This window comes from Homarus americanus, unplaced genomic scaffold (genome assembly GCF_018991925.1).
Source record: "Homarus americanus isolate GMGI-L3 unplaced genomic scaffold, GMGI_Hamer_2.0 scaffold38595, whole genome shotgun sequence".
Lineage (NCBI taxonomy): Eukaryota > Metazoa > Arthropoda > Malacostraca > Decapoda > Nephropidae > Homarus > Homarus americanus.
In genome coordinates this window covers 108,963-135,166 of record NW_024726583.1, presented here as the reverse complement: position 1 = coordinate 135,166, position 26,204 = coordinate 108,963, and the positions used below count along the sequence as shown (strand labels likewise).

At 39.5% G+C, this 26,204-nt stretch overlaps 1 long non-coding RNA gene across 1 annotated transcript in view; it reads right to left on the bottom strand.

Moving 5' to 3' along the window:
* Positions 1 to 24,297, bottom strand: part of LOC121865660 — a 102,169-nt gene extending 77,872 nt beyond the window's left edge. Inside the window, exon 1 of the long non-coding RNA XR_006088786.1 lies at positions 23,673 to 24,297. This is a non-coding gene — a long non-coding RNA (uncharacterized LOC121865660). The remainder of the gene's footprint in view (positions 1 to 23,672) is intronic.
* Positions 24,298 to 26,204: the final 1,907 nt, after the last annotated feature.

The window sequence follows — 26,204 nt, the reverse complement described above, 5'->3', positions numbered from 1 at the left end:
CCTCAACCCTTCTTCCCTCTAATAGTCTTCTCTTCACTATCCCTCTCCTCACTCCCTTCATCACTCATCCCCTTTCACTTACCCTTCCCTAAACTTCCTCCCTTCTCCATTTTTTCCATTTTACTTCGCTCTGTCCGTCCTCTTTCCTCCTTCTCTCTCTCTCTCCTCCCTTCACCCCTCTCCTCCATCCCACTCCATCTCTCCTTCACCCCCCTCCTCACGCCCCTGTGGAAGAAAACTATCTAAAGGACTAATCAAATGCGTAATAAGAGATAATACAGAAAAAATGTATTATGAACTTTAAAACGTATTGGGATAAAGGAGAGAGAGAGAGAGAGAGAGAGAGAGAGAGAGAGAGAGAGAGGTGGGATAGAAAGGGATATAAGACCAAAACTAAAGCACAAAAAAAATAAGAAAAACGATATCGACAACAACAATAATTTTTTCTTTCATTTATTTCACATACTTCCTTCTTTTATTTCTTTCACATACTCCCTTCTTTTATTTCTTCATTATCTTCATCTTTCATAAACTCACTACATAACCTCGAGACAGTAGACCGTTCCTAGCCAGTTACCACGTCTTGGCTAGTAACCCCGAAATAGCCACTGCTTAATTAACCCCTTCCCCTTACCTGTTTGATTTACCTGGACAATTTCTTTAATAACAAAAATATTTATCGTTATTTATCGTCATAGAAAGTATTTATTTTCTTTCAATTTTGATATTTTTGTTTTGTTTAAATTTTTTATTACTTGGCCTTTCTGATTACGTGTTAAAAGAGAATTCCATATAATAAATATTCTAAAAGAAATTATATATAAACTAATCTTTGTCTATAATATATTTATATCAGATATTTTTTAATTATATATTTTTCATAATCTTCTGTGTATCATTATCGTTATTATGTATATCTCTTATATAAGAATGCACTAAATAGACATATTAAATTCTGATAATATTCAAAATAAAAATAAAAACTATCTACAAAAATCAACAAAAAGTAAAGAGCATTTTTAGTGGATTTTATTCATTATTCTTACCGACAAAACAAATATCGTCTTTATAAATATCCAACAGCCATAAAAACATCGTTGTTATATATGTAGTCACCAAAAAAAAAATATCCATACAAAATTGGGTTGAAAAAATATGACACAACGGACGAAGGATTTTGACAACCCTACCGAGACAACAGGCAGTCACAGTGTTCATTCTGAAATACATCGATCACCCCAAGTACAGATAGTTTTTTTGGAGTGGCTGAACAGATGATAAATATTCAACGCTCTGGAATAAAACTTGATGATGTTACAATATAGAAATTAACATTGTCTTTCTGGCTTCCGTAAATGTCGTTGGAGAGGAAGAAGGAATAAGAAGGATAAATATAGGGCTGGATAATGAGGAGGAGGAAGAAGAGGAAGAAGAAGAGGAAGAGGAAGAAGAAGAGGAAGATAGAATGAGAAGGAGAAAGAGAGAGAGAGAGAGAAGATAGTGGCATGCACTAATGGTCTGTTATGGTTCTATATTTATCACTAAACAAGAAGAGTAAAAGAAAGAAAGAAAGAAAGAAAAAATAAAAGAGAAAGAAAAGAAAGAAAGGAGAAGAAAGAAAATGAAAGAATATAGAAGAAAAAAAGAAAACAATGAAAGCAATATCTCAGAGTGAAATTCGCTTATATTCTGTGTTGAATACCTCACGCTGGGGACGGAGAAGGAAGCAGGAGAAGTGGTGGATGGCTGGATAATGAAAAGAATGAAGAGGAAGAAGAGGAGGAGGAAGAGGAAGAAGAGGAGACGACGGGATAAGAATCCTGTATTAATATTGTTTTCTTGGAATCGTGGAAGAGAAAAAGAGGAGCTTAGTTGGGAGAAGAGGAAGAGGAACTTAGCGAGAAGGAGAAGAGGAAAGGAAGAAAAGAGAAACTAGATGATCAAAGAAGAAGAGAATAAATAGAAAGATAAAAATATAATGATGGAGACATAAGACGAAGAGGAGGAAAGAGAAGAAAAGAGGGAGAAGAGGAGGAATAAGAGTAAGAAAGGAGAGAGGAAATAAAAGAGGAAGACGAGTAGAATGTGGAGGAGGAAGAACATGAAAGGGAAGAGGAGATAAAAAAGGAGAAGGAAGAGAAGGAGAAGGAAGAAGAGTGTCCAAGGGAAGGATAAGATAAAAGAGGAAGACAGGTAGGAGGAGGAAGAGGAGAAGGAGGAAACAGAGAGAAGGTAATGCCACAGTTTGAAAATTTATTGTATCAGTATTTCTGTTCCTCCTCCACTGTGGTTGACGCTAGAGGGAATCAGGAGGAGGAGGAGGAGGAGGAAGAAGAGAGGGGAGGAATGAAGAAGAGGAGGACAAGAAGGAGGATGAGAAAGAGTAACAGGAGAAGCAGGAGAAAGAAAGGGATAAGTAAAAAGAGAAGGAGAAACAGGAGGAGGAAGAAAAAGAGGAAGAGAAAGAGAAACAGGATAAGGAGGAAGAGGAAGAGATGGCGAAACAGAAGGAGAAAGAGAAAGAGAAAGATAAGAAGAAGGAAGACGAAGAAGAAAGGGATAAATAAAAAGAAATACAAGTAGAAGGAAGAAGCGGAGAGGAAAGTAGAGGAAAAGCAGAAGGGAAGGAGTATTAGGAAGAGAATGAGAGAGAGAGAGAGAGAGAGAGAGAGAGAGAGAGAAGGTAATATCTCAACCTAGAATTAACTCTGGTATCTCCCGAGTCTTCAGCCCTGCAGGTATCGTTGGAGGGGAGGAGAGAACGAGGAGGGAGGAGAGTGGAGGGTTGAATAATGAGGAAGAAGGGGATAGGAGGGGAGGGAGGAGGGGGAAGAAAATGAAGAGGAAGGGAGGGGGAAGAATATGAAGAGGAGGGGAGGGGGTAAATATGAAGAGGAGGGGAGGGGGATAAAAATGAAGAGGGGAGGAGGAGGCGATTGAGAAGCATGGGAGAAAAGGGAAAAAGGTAAAGTGAAAGAGGAACCAAGAGAAATAAAGGAAGAAGAGGAAAAGTTGGAAACAAAGTAAGGACAAATAGAAGAAATCGTAAAGAGAAGTAAGAGAATAAAGATAGGGGTAAGAGGAGACCAAGATGGTGGAGAGAGGATGAAGAGGAAGGGAAAACGGAGATAGAGGAGAAAACGAGAGAGAGAAGGTATAGAAGGAACCGAAAAGAAAGGGAAGAAAGGGGAAGAGGAAGACATGCTGAGAGAAAGAGGAGGAGGAGAAGACGATGGGTACGGCAGGAGAGGCAGAGGGTGGGTTGCCTTGCCTGCACCCCCCTAATTATGCAATCAATAGACCCGATCCTCTTCCCTCCCTTCCCCACCTACACACACTCCCTCCTTCCCTCCCTCTACCTCTCCTCCCTTCACCTCTCCTCCCTCTACTTCCTTCCTTCTCTCTACTCCTCTTCCATTTACCCTTCCTCCCTCCCTCTCTCCTGCCCTCTCTCTACCTCTCCTCCCTTCACCTTCCCTCCCTCTACTTCCTTCCTTCTCTCTACTCCTCTTCCATTTACCCTTCCTCCCTCCCTCTCTCCTACCCTCTCTCTACCTCTCCTCCCTCCACCTCCCCCTAACTTTACAAGGGACGCCCCAAGGGGAGACAACCTCGGCTCAAACCCCAAGGGGAGTTTGGGAGGAGTGGAAAGGGGAATTGAGGGGGAGGGGGGGGGAGGGGAGAAAGACTGAAGTTAAATCCGAAACTGCTTCTGAACCCTGGATACGATCGGTTCGAATCAATCTATTGCTCTATTCGATTGACTCCGGGCTGTGATATGGAGCTTCAGCTATGAATAATATGGGATGTGAACTTTCATGGCTACCGGGGGAAGGGGAGGGGGAGCGGAGTAGGGGAGAGGGGGAATGGGGAGGGATGAGGGGGATGGGGAAGGTGAGGAGAAGGGATGGGAGGGTGGAGGGGAGAGGTTGAAAGGGGTAGGGGTAGGTTGAGAGGGGGTGTAGGGTAGGTGGAAGGGGGGTAGGGTAGGTTGAAGAAGGGGTAGGGGTAGGTAGGTTGAAGGGGGAAGGGGGTAGGTTAAGGGGGTAGGGGTGGGTGGAAGGGGGTAGGGGAAGGGGGGGTAGGGGGTAGGTGGAAGGGGGTAGGTGGTAGGTGGAAGGGGGTAGGGGTAGGTAGGGGGTAGGGGTAGGTGGAAAGGGGTAGGGGTAGGTGGAAGGGGGAGAGAGGAACTAGTGTATATATGACATCTTTTCCCATATATTTACACACCTATAATGTTATACGTATCCTTATTGACACTCACACCATGCTAGATCATACGGGGAGACCTGACGTGAAACATTATGAGAATATTATGCATACTAGCTAAGATACACGAGTTATTAATGAGACAAAATCCTGGAATATATCTTGGAAACTGTAGACCGAACCGCGGGGGGACACCTGCTAAATAATTTTCACCTATCTTTGTAAATTCGTAAGAACATACAAACACACAGATGGATTAAATTATATGTTTCTCATTAAAATAATTCTAACGCAGAAATTTTTAAGTTCTGACATTTTTAGGTGCCAGACGGTGAGAGACAACTGGATAAACAATGGGAAGGCTTAGAAACAATCAGTTGAAAATAATCTTAGTAAGTAAACGGGATGTAATCTGTGATCCTGTCGTCGCTGGGTAGAAATTGATCCAAGATTTCATATCAGGAAAAATCTTCATTGCGTTCATATAATCATTAATCAGTTCTTTGGTGATGAAGAACGAAGGAAAAAAACTCATCAGAATACGAAGAAAATACATACCGGTAACTGTCTTCCTTTACGTACAAAACAAAAGATGACGACCAAGATGAGGACGAAACCGAAGTTAAAGCTCTACTGTAATCAGATACATTAACATACCCAATTCCCTTCCCTCCACCCCACTCCCCTCCTGCACTCCTTCCCTCCACCCCACTCCCCTCCTTCCCTCCACCCCACTCCCCTCCTGCACCCCTTCCCTCCACCCCTTACCACCCTCCCTCCTCCCAGTCACGGGGGAAAACAATCACATGTGAATCATCATGAATTCGTACCCAACTCTCCGGCGTGGGTTGCGAGGTCCCGAAGAGAGGGAACGCAGGGGTTCGAAGCGGATTCAAAGGGTTCAGAGTGGGTCTTGAAGCTTGAAACCGGATTACCTGGGTTTAATTAAAACATCAGGGGTTCGAATGGGCTTCAATCATTAAATAAACAATAATAACATCAATATATATATTAAATGAACTTTGACACAGGAGTAGCGTGGGTTGAAGGAGGGGTTCGAATCTGATATCGGGGGTTCAAAGCGGGTCTCGGGGTTCAAAGCGGATCACGGGGGTTCGAAGCGGGTCACAGGGGTTCAAACCGGTCTCAGTCATTAAAGAGGCCAGTATCAGGGGAAATTGAGCTCCTAATGACCAGAACTAACTCGCTTAAGGGCGGGTTAACTGAGGGAATTCTAAAAACCTCTCGCTACAGTGCCATGATTACTATGTGTGTGTGTGTGTGTGAACGTTTCAAACACTCATAAAGAAAACCTGAAATAATACATAAATTAGTCTACGTGTTAGTGAAGCTTATGGAGACTAACTCTGTTTACTCTCTCTCTCTCTCTCTAAATCTCTTATTTTCAATTTCCTCTCTTCGTGACTTTACTTTACGTTAATTCTTACATTATTAGTTGCCTTTTTTCTTCCTGCTTCATTGTACTTTTAATAATCAATTATTCATTTTCGTTTGATTTTGGATATTCTGACTTATACATCGACTCTATGTAGACCATGTATGAATATTTGCATTCATATAAAGCCCATTTATAAATATTCTCATATACACAACGACTATGTATGAATATCATCATGTGTACAATGACCACGTATGAAGATACATATGTATACAAGCATTCATTTCTATAAGAATGCCTCGATGTATCCGACAGATAAACCTTGACATATTAGTTATTATCAGAAGACATTAACTTCATACTGAAAATAATTTGCTTTTATCAATTACGATATATGCAAATTACTATAAAATATTACTGTATAATTTTTCAAATAATGATATGACGTCAATATAAGCGATAAGTATTAATATATGAATGTTGATACGTATACCTGTGCGTCGACTGTGTATGAATATTTATATATATACATCGGGTATGTATGTTTTATGTATGAATATTCACATGTATGGCAACCGTGTAATGACGTCTCTCAGTGTTTCAAATAACAGAACATTTCACAACCTATTCTGTCTCTCAAACCCTAATACTGTTGTTGTCTCTCGTGTCTCCCTATCTCTCAACGCATTCACACTCTCTCCAACACCATACACAATCTCACACCAATTCCATAATACTCTCTCTCTCTCTCTCTCTCTCTCTCTCTCTCTCTGTATCACATCGTCTAAAATAAAACATCTCACTATCTCAAACCCGTCTCGAAATTTCCTCCCCGCGTCGCATAATCCAACTTTCCATACATTACCGGGTCGTCTTAATTTCCTGGGTTGAGTTAGAAAGTAGTTTAAAGCTCCGGACAATCAAGTTTTTTTTTTCTTTCTCGAACGAAGTATTTAAAAAAAATCTTCCCTTTAGGTTCGTTCTCCCTCTCTGCCTCCTTCCAGAATCGTTCGGGATCTTAGAGCTTTTTTTTTTTTTTGCCTTTTGTGGGGGAAGGATGGTGATGAAGGTGTGTTAGCTGGCCTTTGAAGAGATAAAAAAAATGGACTTGAACCTTTTTAAGTATGGTTTTAGCCCTTTTAGGACGATGGTTTTAGCCCTTTTAGGACGATGGTTTTAACCCTTTTAGGATGATGGTTTTAACCCTTTTAGGATGATGGTTTTAACCCTTTTAGGACGATGTTTTTAAACCCTTTTAGGATGATGGTTTTAACCCTTTTAGGACGATGTTTTTAAACCCTTTTAGGATGATGGTTTTAACCCTTTTAGGACGATGGTTTTAAACCCTTTTAGGATGATGGTTTTAACCCTTTTAGGACGACGGTTTTTAACCCTTTTAGGATGATGGTTTTAACCCTTTTAGGATGATGGTTTTAACCCTTTAAAAAGATGGTTTTAACCCTTTCAGGACTATGTTTTTTTACCCTTTTAGGATGATGGTTTTAACCCTTTTAGGATGATGGTTTTAACCCGTTTAGGACGATGGTTTTAACCCTTTAAGGATGATGGTTTTAACCCTTTTAGGATGATGGTTTTAACCCTTTTAGGATGATGGTTTTAACCCTTTTAGGATGATGGTTTTAACCCATTTAGGACGATGGTTTTAACCCTTTAAAAAAGATGGTTTTAACCCTTTTAGGATGATGGTTTTAACCCTTTTAGGACGATGTTTTTTTAATCCTCTTAGAACGATGGTTTAATTATTTATGGAGATGATGAAATAATCGTTTTAGGACGATGGTTTAATAATTTAGGGACGATGGTTTAATCTTTTCGGGACGATAGTTTAACCTTTTGGGAACATTGGATTGTAGCTCACGTTATCTCTCTTAAAGAATGATATCTTAAACCAGCGTTCTTCTTCAGAATTAATTATTTAGTAGAGATGTTTAATTACTTCAAAGGTGTTTTATTGATCCAAAGGTTAAATGACGATGGAAAAACACTAAGAAACATTAACCCCTTACTATTAAGGTAGATAGATAATTAATTCACAGGTGAGTTAATTAAATTAGAAATACCTTACGTAGCATTACCTCATTAAAAGCACAGGTAGTTAATTACTTAATAGATGGTGTTCATTTGAAGGTGATAAATTCGATGAGTTTTAATAAAGGTAATCTATTTAATGTCGAGGTTAGGTTAGGTTAGGTTACGTTAGGTTAGGTTACGTTAGGTTAGGTTAAGTTAGGTTAGGTTAGGTTAGGTTAGGTTAGGTTAGATTACGTTAAGTTAGGTTAGGTTAAGTTAGGTTAGGTTAGGTTAGGTTAGATTACGTTAGGTTAGGTTAAGTTAGTCATATAGTTATTTTTTGTTATGAGGAGAATTTATTAAAACATAAGATTGTTATTGGAGTTATCTGTTTCTTAGTTAAGGTACCTAATGTATTTCGAACAAGGTTGTTATTAACGTAATTATTTTGATGTTACTAGTATTATTGTTTATTATTATTATTATTATTATTATTATTATTATTATTACCAAGATTATCAATAATATTAATATAATTATCTCTAGTATTAACATTATCATCATCTACAGTACAATTGTTATCGTCATTACCTTCTCTATTCATATCAATAGTAATTAGGTGTACCAAAATCATACCTCAATCGTATAAATAATTCTAAATAACGCGACATATGAAGTACATTGACATTTACTCACAAATTCCATCGTGAAATGTCATCACTTTGGACATTGGAAGACTCAGTAATTTAAACTATCATCAATTTATTATGATTTCCAGTTGCCTGTAAAGAAAAGTCATTTCAGGAGATTCATTCTGCGATTCTTCTCATTACAAGAGAAAAAACTAAATATTTTAACATTATCAATCGTAAGTCCATCATCCGGCATCGTCAAGTATTGTTTCAAATTGTCTTAGAATTATCATAATTGCTGTGTATATTTTTCATTTGTTTTGTATTTCATTTCACTTCATTAATTCAGAAACAACAACACGTTCAGAAGTACAAAGATTTCAATGTCTCATGAATTCGTAGACACGATTCAGGAGGAGAGGAGGGGGCAGCAGAGGAGAGGAGAGGACAGAAAGGGGAAGAATAAACAGTGAAGGAAGATAAGGAAACGGAGATGAGAACAAAAAAGGAGGAAGTGGAAATGATAGAGAAGACACGAAAGCAAAGAAGGAAATTGAAGACAAAACGAAAAAGAAGAAAACGGAGAAGTAAAGCGAGGAAGAAGAAGAAGAATTAGTAACAAGCAGAATCAAGAAGCATATAAACAAACGAACAACAAAAAGAATACAAGACAAAAGAAATAATAATAAAACAATGTAAAACAGAATTAATTAATACCATGTTCAAATAAAAATCACAGTACAAAAGCAATATAACATTATACTCATCTTGCTTTCACTTCATTCATTGCTATAACATTTTTTCTTATTCTAATAAGTCACCTGGTCCCGATGAGATATTTGCCAGAGTATTAAAGGAATGTAGGGAAGAGCTTAGTATGCCCTTAGCAAAGTTGTTTAACATGTCCTTAAAAACAGGTGTAGTACCAGAATCCTGGAGGATAGCGAATGTAATACCGATTTTCAAGAAGGGAGATAGATCACTATCCTCTAACTACCGTCCAATCACTCTAACATCAATTGTAGGCAAATTACTGGAAGCAAGCATTTCAAACTCTATTCGAAACCACCTGGAGAAGCACAAGTTGATCAATGATTCCCAACATGGCTTCACAAGCGGGCGTTCATGTCTAACTAATCTATTAACATTCTTTTCATCAGTTTTCGAATCGGTGGAAGAGGGGCACAATTATGATGTGGTATATCTCGACTTTAGCAAAGCCTTCGACAGAGTCCCCCACGAAAGACTAATAAGAAATGTAGAAGCACATGGCATTAAAGGTAATATTCTAAAATGGATTAGGGCGTGGTTACAGGACAGGAAACAGCGAGTGAGCATTAACGGCACTAAATCCCATTGGACCAACGTCACTAGTGGAGTTCCCCAAGGCTCAGTACTTGGACCATTATTATTTATTATATACATAAACAACATAGATATCGGCGTAGACAGCAACATAAGTAAATTTGCTGATAACACTAAAATAGGACGTGTAATTAAATCTGACGAGGACTCCGCAATACTACAGGAAGATCTAAACAAATTTTTCGAATGGTCTGAAAATGGCAGATGAAATTCAACGTGGACAAATGTAAAGTACTCAGTATAGGAGATGTAAACAGGGAAACCAGTTACCAGATGAACAACGATGCCATTGTGAAATCCGACTGCGAGAGAGATTTAGGAGTAATGATAAGTAGGAATCTTAAGCCAAGTAAACAATGTGTTTTTGCTCGTAACAAGGCTAATAAAGTACTTGGATTCATACAAAGGAGTGTTAGTTACAAGACCAGCGAGGTCAACTTAAGATTATATCTTGCGCTTGTGAGACCACTCCTGGATTACGCAGTTCAGTTCTGGTCACCGTATTACAGAATGGATATAGAATCCTTGGAAAGAATCCAGAGGAGAATGACAAGACTAATCCCGGGCATTAGGAACCTTGAGTACAGAGACAGGTTAAAGCATCTTAATTTGCACTCCCTTGAGAGACGTAGAGCGAGGAGTGACCTGATAGAGGCTAAACAAAGGGGACATTACAAAGGTACTCAAACTATCCAACCAGGAGCGAACTCGTAACAATGGTCTTAAATTAGACAAATTTAGATTTAGGCGTGAAATACGTAAACACTGGTTTGGAAACAGAGTAGTGGATGAATGGAACAAGTTACCAAATATCATCATTAACTCGAACACGCTGGATAGCTTCAAACATAGGTTGGATGCTTATATGAGTAATAGGGGTTGGGTGTAAATGGGACAGCCCAGTATGGGCCAATAAGCCTGCTGCAGTTTCCTCCATTTTTATGTTCTTATGCTCTTATAATAATAATGGTAACAGCAACAACAACAACAACAATAAAGATAACAATAACAACAACAATAATAATAATAAAGATAACAATAACAACAACAACAATAATAATAATAATAATAATAACAATAACAATAACAATAATAATGGTAACAACAACTACAACAACAATAATAATAACTCTCTGAGGACAAAGAATAATTTTCCACAACAAACTGTCACCAACATAATACCTCAGATCGAGACATCCTTTGTGCTGTAAGATTCTTATAAGGACCCTGGGGCTGCAATACACCCAAAAATATTATATTCTCTTCATCCGATTAAAAAAACACCTGACGAACAGCACAACACGAGACGGAACTATTCAATTATTCTATAAATGATTGTTATTTATAAATAAGTAATTGGGATGATGTATCTGTTTGTAGGTGTTAATTATCCCCGATGAAAGAGCTGCAAGGGGGATAGATTTACCTCCTGAAGATGTAAGCTACCTGTAGAAGTCTCAGTGGTAGGTGTCTGTAGGTATGGTGCTTTAGAGGAGAGATCCATTCTTATGTTACTCTGATTGTAGTAGCTGCCTCGAGGTGGAAAGGAAGTTTTGGTAGACTGAAGAAGTGTTCTGGTTGAAGCTATAGTACGGTACGTGATTGATGTTGGTACACACAGACACGGCCATAGGGTAAGGACGTGTGTAGTCGGCGCTGCCCGTGGTCTCTTGCCCTCCCCTTCTCCATCCCCTCCTTCCCATCTGGATTTATCAACATCCTCCCACCAACAGTACAGTGCAAAGCTTGACGATCATCCCACAAGTGATATACAAAAGTGGCAATTTCAACTCGAATGAAAAGCACAAAAACACAGCAATACTGAGTGTGGCTGGATCTGACCTAACCTGACCTGACCTCACAGCTTCACCCGACCTAACCTGAAGGATGGAGCACACCTGCATTGCCCCAAGCTACTGTCCTGGCCACGTAGTCACACACCTGCCCAACCGCATCCAGCCCATACGAGAACATAAGAACATAAGAATGGAGGAAACTGCAGGGGGCCTATTGACCCATACTGGGCAGTTCCGTTTATACCCAACCCCTATTGCTCATATAAGCATCCAGCCTATGTTTGAAGCTATCCAGTGTATTCGAGTTATTGGTGATATTTGGTAACTTGGTAACTGATTGCTATAAGAACAGCTCAGTTCCAACCATTGTAAAAATTATCAACATCTAATTATTATATATCATATTTGTATCACTTATGTTACTTGTATATCATTTGTAAATCAAGAGACCCATTCCCCAATTATGTAATTGTATATTTTCAGCCTTCCAGCTGCCATGCTCTTTCAATAAACCGTTAATTATTATTATTATTATTGATATATCTAAAACAATCACCCATCCATACGTACATAAGGCATACACACGAGACTATACACACACACACACACATGCAAATACTGTCAACTTTCCAGACACAAACACACACATCACGGATACATACATAAAGAAGTTGAAACACACATACACGCACAAACATGCATACAAACACCATCTTCTTTCCTCCCTTCCCCCAAACACATACAGAAACAAACACTCATGAATCCTTCCACTCCATCTCCACAAACTCACACAAACACTCCCTTCCTCCTTCCTCCACACACACAGAAACACACAAACACCCCCCTCCTCCCTCCACCAAACAGTTACACCTACACACACACACACTCTCTCTCCTCCCTCATCCACACACACACACACACACACACACACTCCCTCCTCCACACACACACACACACTCTCTCTCTCCTCCCTCCTCCACACAGACACACACACACTCTCTCTCCTCCCTCCTCCACACAGACACACCGATTCCAAAACATATTACCGCCCGAGATTCATAGATTCGTCCCACATGAATCACATTATCAACTTTGGTATCGATTCCGTGGATTTTACTCCGGGTTCGTGCACACTGAGAGGTCCCGAGTATTCGATATGAAACTGGTAATGGCAACACTTGTTATTTAAAGTAATGCTGTTTGTAGTGGAATATTCTTCTCTGTTATTTTGTTTTAATCTGTCTCAAGATGATAACGTGACCTTGAATGAAGATATTGTTTACTCAGGACAAAAAATAAATAATGGATAGTGTGTGTGTGTGTGTGATGCAATGAAAGTGTGGTCGGAGTGAGAGTGTGGTAGGGAAAAGAGAGTGCGAGAGAGAGGCGTGGCTTTTCTAGTGACCTTGAAGGACGTACGGACGAACTAGACGAAAGGAGGAAGAGAGAGAGAGAGGGGGAGACAGAGAGAGACAGAGAGAGAGAAAGAGGATATAAAGAAAGAAAAAATAAAGAAGGAATGAGAGGAATGGAAGAAGGAATGAGAGGAATGGATGAGAGAGAGAGAGAGTGAGGGAAATGAATAATGCGAAGGAATCGCGAGAAAGAATGAAAAGAGGGTGAATAACGGAGAGGGGGGAAAAGATGAAAGGAGTGGAAGAGAGAGAGGGAGACAAAGGGAAGTAAAACAAAGAGAATGAGAGAAGGAAAGTGTGTAACTAGAAATTGAAAAGGACAGAGAGATAGAACAATAGAAAGGGGGAAAGAACCATATAAACACACACACACACACACCAGCCCGAGTTATGTGTATGTATCCCGAATACTAATAAATAATAATAATAATAATAATAACAATAATAATAACAAACAATAATAATAACAACAATAACACTAACAACAATAACAATAAGGTAAATACACTGTTCCAATTCAAAATATTTTCTAAGTAAAATCCCTTAAGCTTTCGTCTATTACAACAAACAACAAATACTGGGAATGAGAGAAGCAGGTGATAACAGGGACAACAAGAGAAGCAGGTGATAACAGGGACAACAAGAGAAGCAGGTGACAAGAGAGAGAAGCAGGTGATAACAGGGACAACAAGAGAAGCAGGTGATAACAGGGACAACAAGAGAAGCAGGTGACAAGAGAAAAGATTATGGACAAAATATTGAACTCCAATATTAAATTCTATATTTATCTATGTATGTACGTTAAGACAGATACACAGACAGACAGAGACAGACAGACGGGGATAAATAAATAAAACATGCTCTTTACCCACAACCGTGTACTGTATGTGTTTCATGGAGTCTAAATATTGTGAAGGGAGGAGAGGGAGGTGGGAGGGGAAGGAAGAAGAGGGAGGGGATGAAAAGGGAGTGAGAGGAAGAAGAGAAGAGAGGGTAGGGGAGGGGAGGGAAGGAAAGGAAAGGGTAACAAAATAGTAGAATAATAGGAAGAGAGGAGATTAGAGACGGGAAGTGAGGGGAAAGAACGGGAAGGGGAGAGAGAGAGGGAAGGAAGTATAGAGAGAGGGGGGATGAGGGGAATAGAGGTAAAAGAAGGAGAGTGAATAGTTATGGGGAAGAGGAATGAAGGAGGAGACTGAGTGAGAGAAGGAGGGGGGGAAGAGATTAAAAGGAGAAGGAGGAGGAGGAGTGAGTGGGTAAGTTGAGGAAGAGGAAGAGGAGGAGAGACTAAGAGGAGGGTAGAAAGAGGAGAGTGAGCGAGCGGGGTGAAAAAGAGGAGGAGAGGAGAGGAAGGAGAAAGTGGTAGGGGAAGCAACAACAACAGATTGGGGGGTTGGGGGTGGAGGGGGAGAGGGAGGGGGGCAATTGTTTGTATACACTAGGAGTGCCTGGAATGAAAACAACCGCTGTATGGCAGGTCTGTGTGTTGTGTCGTGTTGAAGGGAGGGAGTGGATCTGTCCTCTCTCTCTCTCTCTCTAGCTGACACCCTGAAATCTCCCAAAACGAGAAAAAGAGATAGACAGACAGACAGACAAACAGACAGACAGACAAACAGACAGACAGACAGACAGACAGACAGACACAGTATATTTTTTCAAAGCAGTCAGCTACCACAAAAGAGAACGATAACGGTGCTGTTGGTTCCGTGGTGTTGACAGTGGGAGAGAAAGCTTTAACTGAAAGCTTGTGAGAGAGAAAGCTTTAACTGAAAGCTTGTGGGAGAGAAGGCTTTAATTGGAAGCTTGTGTGAGAGAAAGCTTTAACTGGAAGCTTGTGAGAGAGAAAGCTTTAATTGGAAGCTTGTGGGAGAGAAGGCTTTAACTGGAAGCTTTGACTAATTAACACAAGGTCTTAAGGAGCTGGAAAGACCATCACCCAGACACCAAAAATCTGATCTGAATATTCGTATACTAAGATCCCTGTGTGTGTGGGGTGTGGGGTGTATAAGGACCACCTGAATAATTCCTTCCTTTTGCCAACCTTCACAGGACTTAACAGACAGGCGCAGACAGAATGGCAAAGACCTCTTCTAAATATTCATACAGACAAACCCTAAAAAAAAAATAACATGATTTATATCACTAAGGCACAAACTCAAATCTATATAAGAAAAGTTAGAATAATATAGCTTATAATATAACTTGTTTTAAGACTGATGATAGCTGGACCACCATTTAGATACTGTCCAGTTTGTTTTAGCCTTCATGAAATTTAACAGGCATACAGACACACTATACAGACTACTCCTACAGTCATTAAAATAAACTGACAGACATAAACGACCACTACACACACACACACACACACACCCCTACACACACACACACACACAGACCTTCCTCGCCAGTAGACAGAAAGCTGGCATAAAAACACTTTATCATGTTTACGACTGACCATTTAGCTACACCAGCATGCAGATATTTTCACCAACTTGTTCCATCCTTATGCAGCCCAGAGTCCAAAACACTTAGAGATGTGTGGGGCGTCTCTGAGACCCTTGAGAAAGACCCAGCGAGTATACTGCCTTTCCTAGGGTATGGGAGTGTGTGTATGTGGTGTATGTGTGTGTGTGTGTGTGTGTGTGTGTGTGTGTGTGTGTGTGTGTGTGTGTGTGTGTTTTAAGGAGATATATCCCTTTTGAGAGGTATAATTGCCGTTCCTTAGGTGTAGGGATGGATATATTTCTTGTAAATAATAGATATGAACCGTTTAAGGTGTGACTACCCCATCTGAAAAGTATACCCGCCAGCCTTGAATGTGTATGAGTGTGTGTAATTGTATAGTTTAACACGACACACTATTTGTACGTCGCACAAGAGTAACCTTTTATTGTGTATAATTATATACTCGATATAAAATGTTAACTATATACAACATTGTATGATACCCTCAGGTAAATTAGCGATTATCTTATATCTATTAATCCATCATCGTGTTCAGCTATGTCTAACAAAATGCATTATATTGATGTTGATTTAAGGCAAAACATTCCATTCTTCTATCGGTGTAATGAAGATTTTAATACATAATATCGGCCAGCATTTAAAAAACAATAGTATGAATACACAGCATTAACTTATTAATTCTCCATTGCATCCTGTTGGTGTAAATGTTGCAGAGATGATAAACAAATCTTGCGCAATTATTTTTAATTTATAAGGATTGTCAGGTGTTACGGAGACGAGAGTACGTGTACGATGTTTCAAAATACAAAGTTTGTTGCATCATGCTGCTATTTAATATTTCAGGGCTATTATATACAGGTCTTATACCGATATAAAATAGTTTTTAGTCAGTAACAAGTCGAGTTCTATAAAATTACAATTAGAGTTCAGAAGCATTTTAACCATTAAGTGTGGCTTGACTTTGGAGTTGGCAGTATAGAACTAATGTACAGGTCGTCTCTATACACGTCTCAGATTGTATAGAAATTCTGAATCCAAGTACACATGTTATTCACTGCTCAACTACACACACACCTGCCTGTACACGCTGGTGGTAGTGTAGCCGACGCCTCCACTCTACACTCACATCACTAAGAAGGTAATACATTTATCACCTCAATCTCAGCACAACATGTTAAGTGAGTCTTCCTCCAGTCTAACCTGAGCGTATCTTAATTACATTCCCAGTCCTCCTTGAACACGAGGTTTAAATGGGAGTTTAGTTCAGACTGAGATTACCATCAGAGCACTCTAGAAGCACCATTAGAGCATCATGAAAGAAGGGAAAGCAGCCTTTGAGTCTTGAATGCACCACGGGTGCGTCTTGAATGCACCTCGGGCTCTTCATCTAGGGATTGCGTTTACGCACGAATAACCGGAAATTAATATGCAAATTACCCCCAATATGCATGAGATATTGCCAAAGAAATATTTTCTCTACCGACACTGAAACCCTAAATTTTCATTCAGGGGACAATATTTCGCGATAATTGATTCCACAAGAATATTCCCAGTGTTATTCATTCGAGTTTCAATACATTTCATAGTTAACCGAGCCTTAATATATCTCAAACTAACAATGAATTAATATACAAAGTCATCGGAAAAGAAATCCCAGATATCAAAGTGTAACCAATTCATATAAGGACTCTGTATAGTCTGCACAGTGACTCCTGACTCTCGACTGACTCACAGAATTCGGATCTACTCACTGAATCACATCACGGGTCGTCAGCTGACTCTAAGGAACTACTATGAGCTCATCGAGGTATCGTAAATACATTTCCTGGACATCGTAAGCGTAGACTGAGGCGTTGGGTATCGTATCTTCAGCCTAGAGTAAGTGTGTATTAAAGAGCACGTAAGTACAACTCAAGGCATGACAGATGGACCTTCAGGATAACGTAAGATCTCTCTCTCGTGTGTGTGTGTGTGTGTGTGTGTGTGTGTGTGTGTGTGTGTAAACAAACGCAACTAGGCACAAATCACACTATAATCCAACCAGGTAGTAGCAAGTTCTCCTCGCTATCACGTTACACATGATAGGTCGACCACCAGCCTCATTGCACACAGTCAATCAGCTCTGGAATGTCGACGTTAAAGTTTGAAATATCGTGAACTGTGGTGGTGGTGGTGGTGGTGGTCGGTGGTAGTGGTCGGTGGGGGGAGGGGGGGGTAGCTAAATCTATTGTTAGGATGGAAGGATGGAGTGTGTCACGCGAGTACATATCCTACGTTGAGTCGTAATAAGGATTTTCTGAGTAGTTCAATAGATGGAAGAAGTTCTGTGGGTTTTCCTAGAAGTGGTGATGGCATTCCAGCAGCGAGTGTGGATTCCTCCTATACCTACCTCCTTGAGATACTAGCCGAACGTTATCGATTTGTCAGCCAGTCGATAATAAGCTGTAGGTCTCTCTCTCTCTCTCTCTCTCTCTCTCTCTCTCTCAACTCGTCAAGGTCACACCAGCTGCCGATTCATAAGCAAAAAAAAAATAATAATTCTCAGCACTCAGCATCCATAGAGGTGAACTTACTATCTACTGAGCATCTTCCACCATCCTACTTATATCCGAAAATGTCCCAAAATGTTCGAAAAACTGAAGCAATGAGGGTTTGGTTGGAGGGTTTGGTGGATAGATTTCGTAAGCTGGATGGTTCGAAACCCTCCTTAAGAAAAGTTAGTGTGCTGTGAAGGCTCGAGACTGGAGAACACAGTCAGGCTGGTTCCTCCGAGTATCGACCCAACCGGGGGCAAGAAGATGCTAGGTGCAGGCCGGTCGAGGCAGTAAGGCAAGAACTCCTCCAGGAGGATGTCAGGGTCGCCGACCTTCGAGGGGTGACGTGCAATATTCAGTATTTGGTACGAGCTTGATTACAGCCGGTATGCTAGAGGGTGTGTTCCCTCTATGATGTATTCACACTTTTGCTTCAAGAGATGGCATACCGTATGAGACCCCTCCCCCCCCGACTCACACACAGAAGACAGCAAGATACTCTACACATATGTGACACTTCAGTGAGGCTGTTACTCAATACAGCACATTATAACACCCAAAATAACCCAGAAAAACACACAGTACGTAACAATATATTTCCAAAATGTGTCACTTCGGGGGCAGTAATTTTATGATCGTATATACTGTACATAATATAGTAAATGATAAAAGAGCAATATATATATAATACATTGACCATAATAAATAGGAAATATAGGTCCATAATATAACTACCAGCAAATGGCTTTAGCAACATGAACTTAGGAAACAGTTCAGGAATTTTTTGGAAGCCAGACACACTGTAACCGATTTATTTTTACACAGAAATATATACACATGCATATACACATGTACACACACTCACACAAAAAGACATACACATGTATACTCTCACACACACAGACAAACACACGCACACTCTCTCTCTCTCTCTCTCTCTCTCTCACTCTCTCACACACCATACTGACTCTTAACCCCTAAACAGACCCCGTAACTTCGCCTCAACAGAATAATACCGTTCATGTCTTACCATAAATCTAATTAAGGAGTATCTGGTTACCCGCACTTTTTGTACCGGAATTTATATCATCCGGAATCCTCTTAGTGTGGTATTTAAACTCCTTCACAATTCTCTTACTTAGATTCTAAAACACCCAGAACCGAATCGACCTCAGCATGGACTTCATACTTGTATATTTTTCCTATCAATAAAATCATACCCCGTGTAATCTAATTCCTTTTACAACTGAGTTACATAAATGACAAAGGATTCGGAGCTGATTCAAAGAAGACTCGGTCATTCTTAGCTTCCCGAACACCGAATCGTTGGGAATTAAGATGATTTAGCGTGATGTTAGTAGCAAATTAGCTTATCCAGAGGCCGGGAGAGTATGTATTTATGTGTTGTTTATGCTCAGTTTGGGGTTCCTGCGTGTATACAAGCCACTCATCAAGCATAAAAACCTCGTAAACATCACGAGCTGACGTGCAGGATGCCAAAATTCCACTTAATAACTCTTTAAGTGTCCATTTCTCTCTCTCTCTCTCTCTCTCTCTCTCTCTCTCTCTCTCCCTCTCTCTCATTTTTTCGTCAGTTCTCTACGTATCAAAAATTCGCTTAAAAAAGTTGCTCGGGTAATCCAGATTTACTAAGATTATTTTTTTTCTATAAAGTTCGTAAGAGTAGAGTTGGTTTACCCTTACCGAGTTCATGCTTATTTGACTACATGTAAAAGGTACTAATGAATGTGAAACTAAGATGAAACGGAGGTACCAATGTGAAGAGGGAACCTATGGGAAACAGAGGTACCAATGGGAAACGAAGCTACCAATGGGAAACAGATGCACCAATGGGAAACAGATGTACCAATGGAAATGAAGAAGAATATTAGGTAAAACACGGACACGAAACTCGGTCGAAACAAACACGGACATGAAACAAACACGGACATGAAACAAACACGGACATGAAACAAACACGGACATGAAACACGGGGTTCTAAAGACTCCCACTCAGATTTGAAGATAGAGAATAGCGTTTTAACAAGGCAGTAATATTTTTATAACTGGGCCACTCCTGTATGTTGCTTTACATTAAATATTGGCATAAGACTCCCGAACGGACGAAAGAAGTGAGATGGAAATGCATTCTTGGGGTATAGAAGGGAGAGAGAGAGAGGGGAAGGAAGAAGGGAGGGAGGTGGGAAGAATGAAAGAAAAGAAAAAAGGAAGGGAAGGAAGGACGGAGGGAGGTATAATGGAGGGAAGCAAGGAAGGAAAGTAGGGAGGGAGGGAGGGAGGGAGGTAGGGAGGTGGGAAGTATGAAAGAAAGAAAAAAGGAAGGGAAGGAAGGAGGGAGGGAGGTATAATGGAAGGAAGCAAGGAAGGAGGGATGGATAGGGAAAATAAGGAGAGAGTGAGTTGAAATAAAAATAAAGATACAGAGATAAGAGAATAAGATAAACATGACTAATATTACCCTATCTAATGCCCGATGTCCTTGAAGGAGCAATGGCAAGGAAGGAAGGAAGGAAGGAAGGAAGGAAGGAAGGAACGCTACGTTACGTTTACCAAGACTCATACATCAACACTTTTTCTCAACTCCTAAAATGAAAACACAACTAACAGATTCACCCCCAAAAAATCACAATACAATAACAAAAAAAAAAATCTCAAAACAAAACGGCGTCAATACTGTGCGGAGACTGTATCGTGAGTGAATGATGTTTTCTTACCCTCCTTCCACCGGTAAAGAGTTAAAGAATAAAAATAAAATAAAAAATTATCGTTCCAGTGTTTCAGAATCCGTGCTCAGGGTTCATATCCCAGGGTAACTTGTCGGAGTGTTGAAAGGCCTGAGTGAGTTTGCTTGTCAACACAGTCTAGAGAGAAGGTCTAGAGAGAGAGAGAGAGAGAGAGAGAGAGAGAGAGAGAGAGAGAGAGTGGGAAGGAGGGGAAGGTAGAGAGAATGAAAGTTAAAGAGAAAAAGAGAGTGGGTGAGTAAGGGAGAGGGAGGGAGAGGCAGGGAGAGAGGGAGAGGGAGGGAGAGAGTGTGAGAGTTAAAGAGAAAAAGAGAGTGGGGGTGAGAGAGGGAGAGGGAGGGAGAGGCAGGGAGAGAGGGAGGGAGTGAGAGTTAAAGAGGAAAAGAGAGTGAGTGAGTGAGTGAGAGTGTGTATGATATAGGACGAGAGAGAGAAAATAACACTGGAAGAGGGAGAATGAGGAAATGGAAGAGAGAGAGAAATGACAGAGAGAGAAAGAGAGAGAGACACATAAAGTAGAGGGAGACTGAACAGAATGGTAAAGAAAAAAATGCCACAGGAAGAAGGAAAGACAGAGAATGAGAAAAGGGGAAGAAGGAGAGTAGCAGAGAAAAAAAAGAGAGAGAAATAAAGTGATAAAGTGATAAGAGAAAGATTGATGGATAGATAAATGAATATCATGTATAAAGAGAGAGAAAAAGAGACAGAAAGGGAAAAATAAAAGAATGATAAACAAAGATAAATGAAGAAAAATAAAGATATAACCAAGAATAGAAAATATTCAAGAGAGGGAAAGAAGGAGAGACAGAACCAAAAAGATAAAACAGAGAGAAAGATAATGAAAGAGAATAACAGTGCGAAAGAATGAGAAAATGAAAGAGGAGGAAGATAAAGATGAAGAGAAAGTGGGATAAAGAGAGAAGCAGAAATAAGATAGATAAAACTCTCTCCGCCTCTCAATTTAGTCTGGTCTTATGGCCCCGTATATAAACACAGTTGTTACCATGGCAACGAAAAATATAAACAAATAGTCCGGTAGAAGTCAACCTGTTATTATTATTATTATTATTATTATTATTATTATTATTATTATTATTATTATTATTACTGTCCAATCATTTACATTCAACCCAACACATTAATGTCTAATGTTAATTAAAATAGGACATAATTATTATACTAATGGTAGTGGTAATAATAATAATAATAATAATAATAATAACAGTATTCTTATAATATTCTACAGAAAAAGAGTAAAATATTATTATTATTATTATTATTATTATTATTATTATTATTATTATTACTATTATCATTATTATTATTATTACTATTATCATTATTATTATTACTATTATCATTATTATTATCATTTCAACATCATAAAGAAAAAAAAAGATTCTAAATTAATAACAAACAAAAGCGAACTCCATGATGGTGAACACATGCAAATTAACACATAAACGGAAATAATGCTACCGGGAACACGGAATGCACACGTTAAACAAAAGAAGAAAAAAAAATTGTTTCCCGAAAAAGGGTGAATGGAAAATTTTTTAATGAGGTTGTTTATTCAAGGGAAATTGCCACCATTTAATCGCGTTCGTGAGATCAGAAAATTTACTGCACAATCCAAAAAAATTAAAAAAAAAATTAATTAAAAAGAAAATTTCAAAATATCAATTAAAAAGTTTGTTAATGTTTGCTCTCTCTCACTCTCTCTCTCCTTCTTTCTCTTATTATCTGTCCTCTTGCTCTCACTCTTTCTCCTTCGTTATGTCTACTCGCCTTATTCATTAATGCGTCTCTACACTTGGCTTATTTCTCTATCTCAATTTATCTATCTATCTATCTATCATTCTGTCTATATCTGTCATTCTGTCTATCTATCTATTCCTGTCTCTACCTCTAATTCAATCTCTCTCTCTCTCTCTCTCCTCAGTAATTTTTATTTAAAGAAAAAATCCTCAAAGTTTCAAATTCCGTAATTTTGTTCGAGAAGAAATTTTTGTTTTAGTTTTAATTTTTACCTGAGAATTTACGTCGCTAAAAACAACAAAAAATATACATAATTTTCTTTCATTTTCCATGAAATAATTTTCATGGGACTTTCCGCAATTGTTTTAATCTTTCATTTGCAGTATATCAAAACTCTTCCATCACATTTCATTTTACTATTTATTCGACCTTTTCTGTTAACATCTATTTCCTATTAATTTTCACGCTATTTTCATTTCATTATTATTATATAATTTCCAAATAAGTCCAAAGGCAAAAAAAAAAAAAAAGTCATAAGATCCAGTAGTGAGTATTAACAAATCCGACTTCACCCCTCACGAACACCCGACCTCCACTTGTGACGAGGATGAACACAATCAAATTAGGGCCTCTTGATCAGCCATCCATAGAATCTTTTTGGGTAATGTTAGTAGCTACCAGGTCAGGTCAGGGTCAGGTCAGGTTAGGTTAGGTTAGGCGACACTCGAGGCATAATATACTATATCGTATATATGTCTTTTAATGGGAAAGCAGGTAGGGTGATCCGAGGGTGTTGAATATCGACTCTGTAATCGTAATCTGATGCCTCCTCTTGATGGTTCATGACACACAATGTATTGCAGTGATTAAGTGTTACGTCACCAGAAGTTCATCATCAATTCTATGTAGTGTTGCCGTCGATGATGATGATGATGATGATGATGATGTGTGTGTGTGTGTGTGTGTGTGTGTGTGTGTGTGTGTGTGTGTGTGTAAAGATTCAGTGAAATATATTTGTACTGTATTTTAAAGTCTATGCAATCATAATATATATTTATATATATATGTATGTATATATATCATATTCCAATCAACACGAACATATGTAAACATGAAACGATGGAAATATGTCTATGAACCTATTACATACTGTACAGTACATACACATAAATAATCAAATCTCTGGATAATAAAAGACACAAGTAAGCTGACCACAACTCAATATGAACCCTCAAAAGACACTCTTGTTTACCTTAATCAACATACACCCCCCCCACCCCCCCCAGAATAAAAACAGATCATTACCTGACGCGGTGACCCGGAGTTTGGAAGGTGCATGTGTAACAGTACCCTGAAGTACACGATCAGGCAGGCAGACAGTCCAGTTCAGTAAAAATCACCTCCCCTCTCTCTCTCTCTCCGCCAGCAGCAGCACGCACGCGTTTTCAACTATCACAAGACACAACTATCACAGAGGTGTTCATCATAACACGTTCGCCTGCATCACCAACAAGTTCTTCTAACACACGCGCGGATGTTCATCACAAGGTTATGTTCTTCAGCAGAGCTCCTACGGCATAGAGGCTCGTCGTGGCGGCGATTGGCGGATCACTCGTACCGAGACGGAGGTTGATTAGGCACATTTCTCGCTCTAGGATTGGCCACGATTGGGGGAATGCCTGACCGATTGGCAATGCCCTGAGGGAGAAGAAGGAGCTTGAGGCATCGGTGTCCCATGCAGGGTGGCCACTCATAGAGCCGTCCGCTCGCTCCCACGATCCACACTCTATCTATCCATCTATTCATCCACCGGGTGGCGTGAGATCTCCACCAGGAGAGCGCAAATGGAGGAGGTGGAGAGGCCGGGTTAGTGGAAGGCGGTAGAGCGGGTGTTGGAGGCGCGGGGCTGACACACCCTCACGCGACGACTGTCACGGGGATACTGGGAGCCTCTCTCTGCCACGACCCCTCTTGCTGCCCTGCCTGGTATCTCCCGTCTCTCTCTCTCTCTCTCTCTCTCTCTCTCTCTCTCTCTCACAACCTTCTGTGTCAACATTAGCGGCAGGGATCTCTAGAGTTTTATAGCAACATCAGATAGTCAACTCCTGATATCTATACCACCATTAATCACCATTAACCATCAACCACCATTAACCACCCTCAACCACCATTAACCACCATCAACCACCATCAACCACCATTAACATATTTCCCAAATTTCAACTTCATCAACACAAATAACCACCCTCAACCACCGCAAGTAACCATCAACCACCGTCAACCTATCAGCCATTAGCCACCATCAGCCACAATCGGCCACCATCAACTACGTTAACCATCAACCACCATCAACCAATCAACCACAATTAATACCCATCAACCAGCCACCATCAACCACCGTCAACAACCACCATCAACCACCATCCAACAAACATCATGCCAATCAACATGCACCATCAACCACAGTGTACCATTAACCACCATCAACCAGACACCATCAACCAGACACCATCAACCTGCATCAACAACATCAAGCCACCATTAACCTGCATCAACCACCATCAACCACAATTACGCAACCATTAACCACCATCAACCACCATCAACCAATCAACCACAATTAGCTTCTATCAACCAATACCATCAACCACCATCAGCCACCATTAACCACCACCATCAACCACCATCAGCCACCATTAATCACCACCATCAACCACCATCAACCACATCAATACCATTAACCACCACCATCAACCACCATCAACCACCATCAATCACCATCAACCACCATTAACCACCACCATCAACCACCATCAGCCACCACACTTCATACCATCAATACCATCAACCATAAACACCATCAATGATACCATCAACCACAATCAATTTATTATCATTAAAATCCAGTTATCAATAACATTCATCCACGCCCTTTTACTTGCGTATCTATCGATCTATATATCTATCTATCTATCTATCTATCTACTGAGCTATCTATACATCTATCTATCTATCGATCTATATATCTATCTATATATCTATCTATCTATCTTATTTAAACAAAGATTTTTCACACAACCGCCTCCAATAACACAGTCTCCCCACGAACAGCCAAACGTTTAAATCAGTGCTCATTAAATTACTGTACATAACAATAATTGGTTCAACTATACAACATTAAAGGAGTGTATGTATGTATGTATGTATGTATGTATGTATGTATGTATGTATGTATGTATCAGTTAACACCATTTAGGCATTATAGGTTTTAAGGTTCATTATATGAAGGAAGGTTTCAAAGGCATTGGAAATTAATCGAAATATATATATAAAACTCAAGAAAAAATAGATCAGTAAATATAATAATGATAATAATGTAATTTATCTATGACAATTACTTTGATAATACTAATATTAATGGTGATAATAAGAAAGGTAATTATACTAATGATAATCCTACTGATTGCTATGGTAATATACTGAACAAATAACTACTCATCATCTATGTCTTTACTTAAACTAAATAACATAAGTTTGTACCTGTAACTGTATTTCTGAATTACGTGTCTGAGTCTGGTTTAAAATACAACGTTGTCTGTTATTTTTGTATTCCGTATTTATGTATTTCTTCAACAAGGAGAGTCTTTTAAGCAGGTGAACCAGGAGAGAATTTAGGGAGAGAAGGAGAAAGGACGCACACACACACACACACACACACACACACACACACACACACACACATAAACCAAAGTCGGATCAACAGACACACATAAACAACTCAAAAGAAAACGATATATGCAAATGAGGAGTAGAAACAAGCGAGACATAAATAAGGAA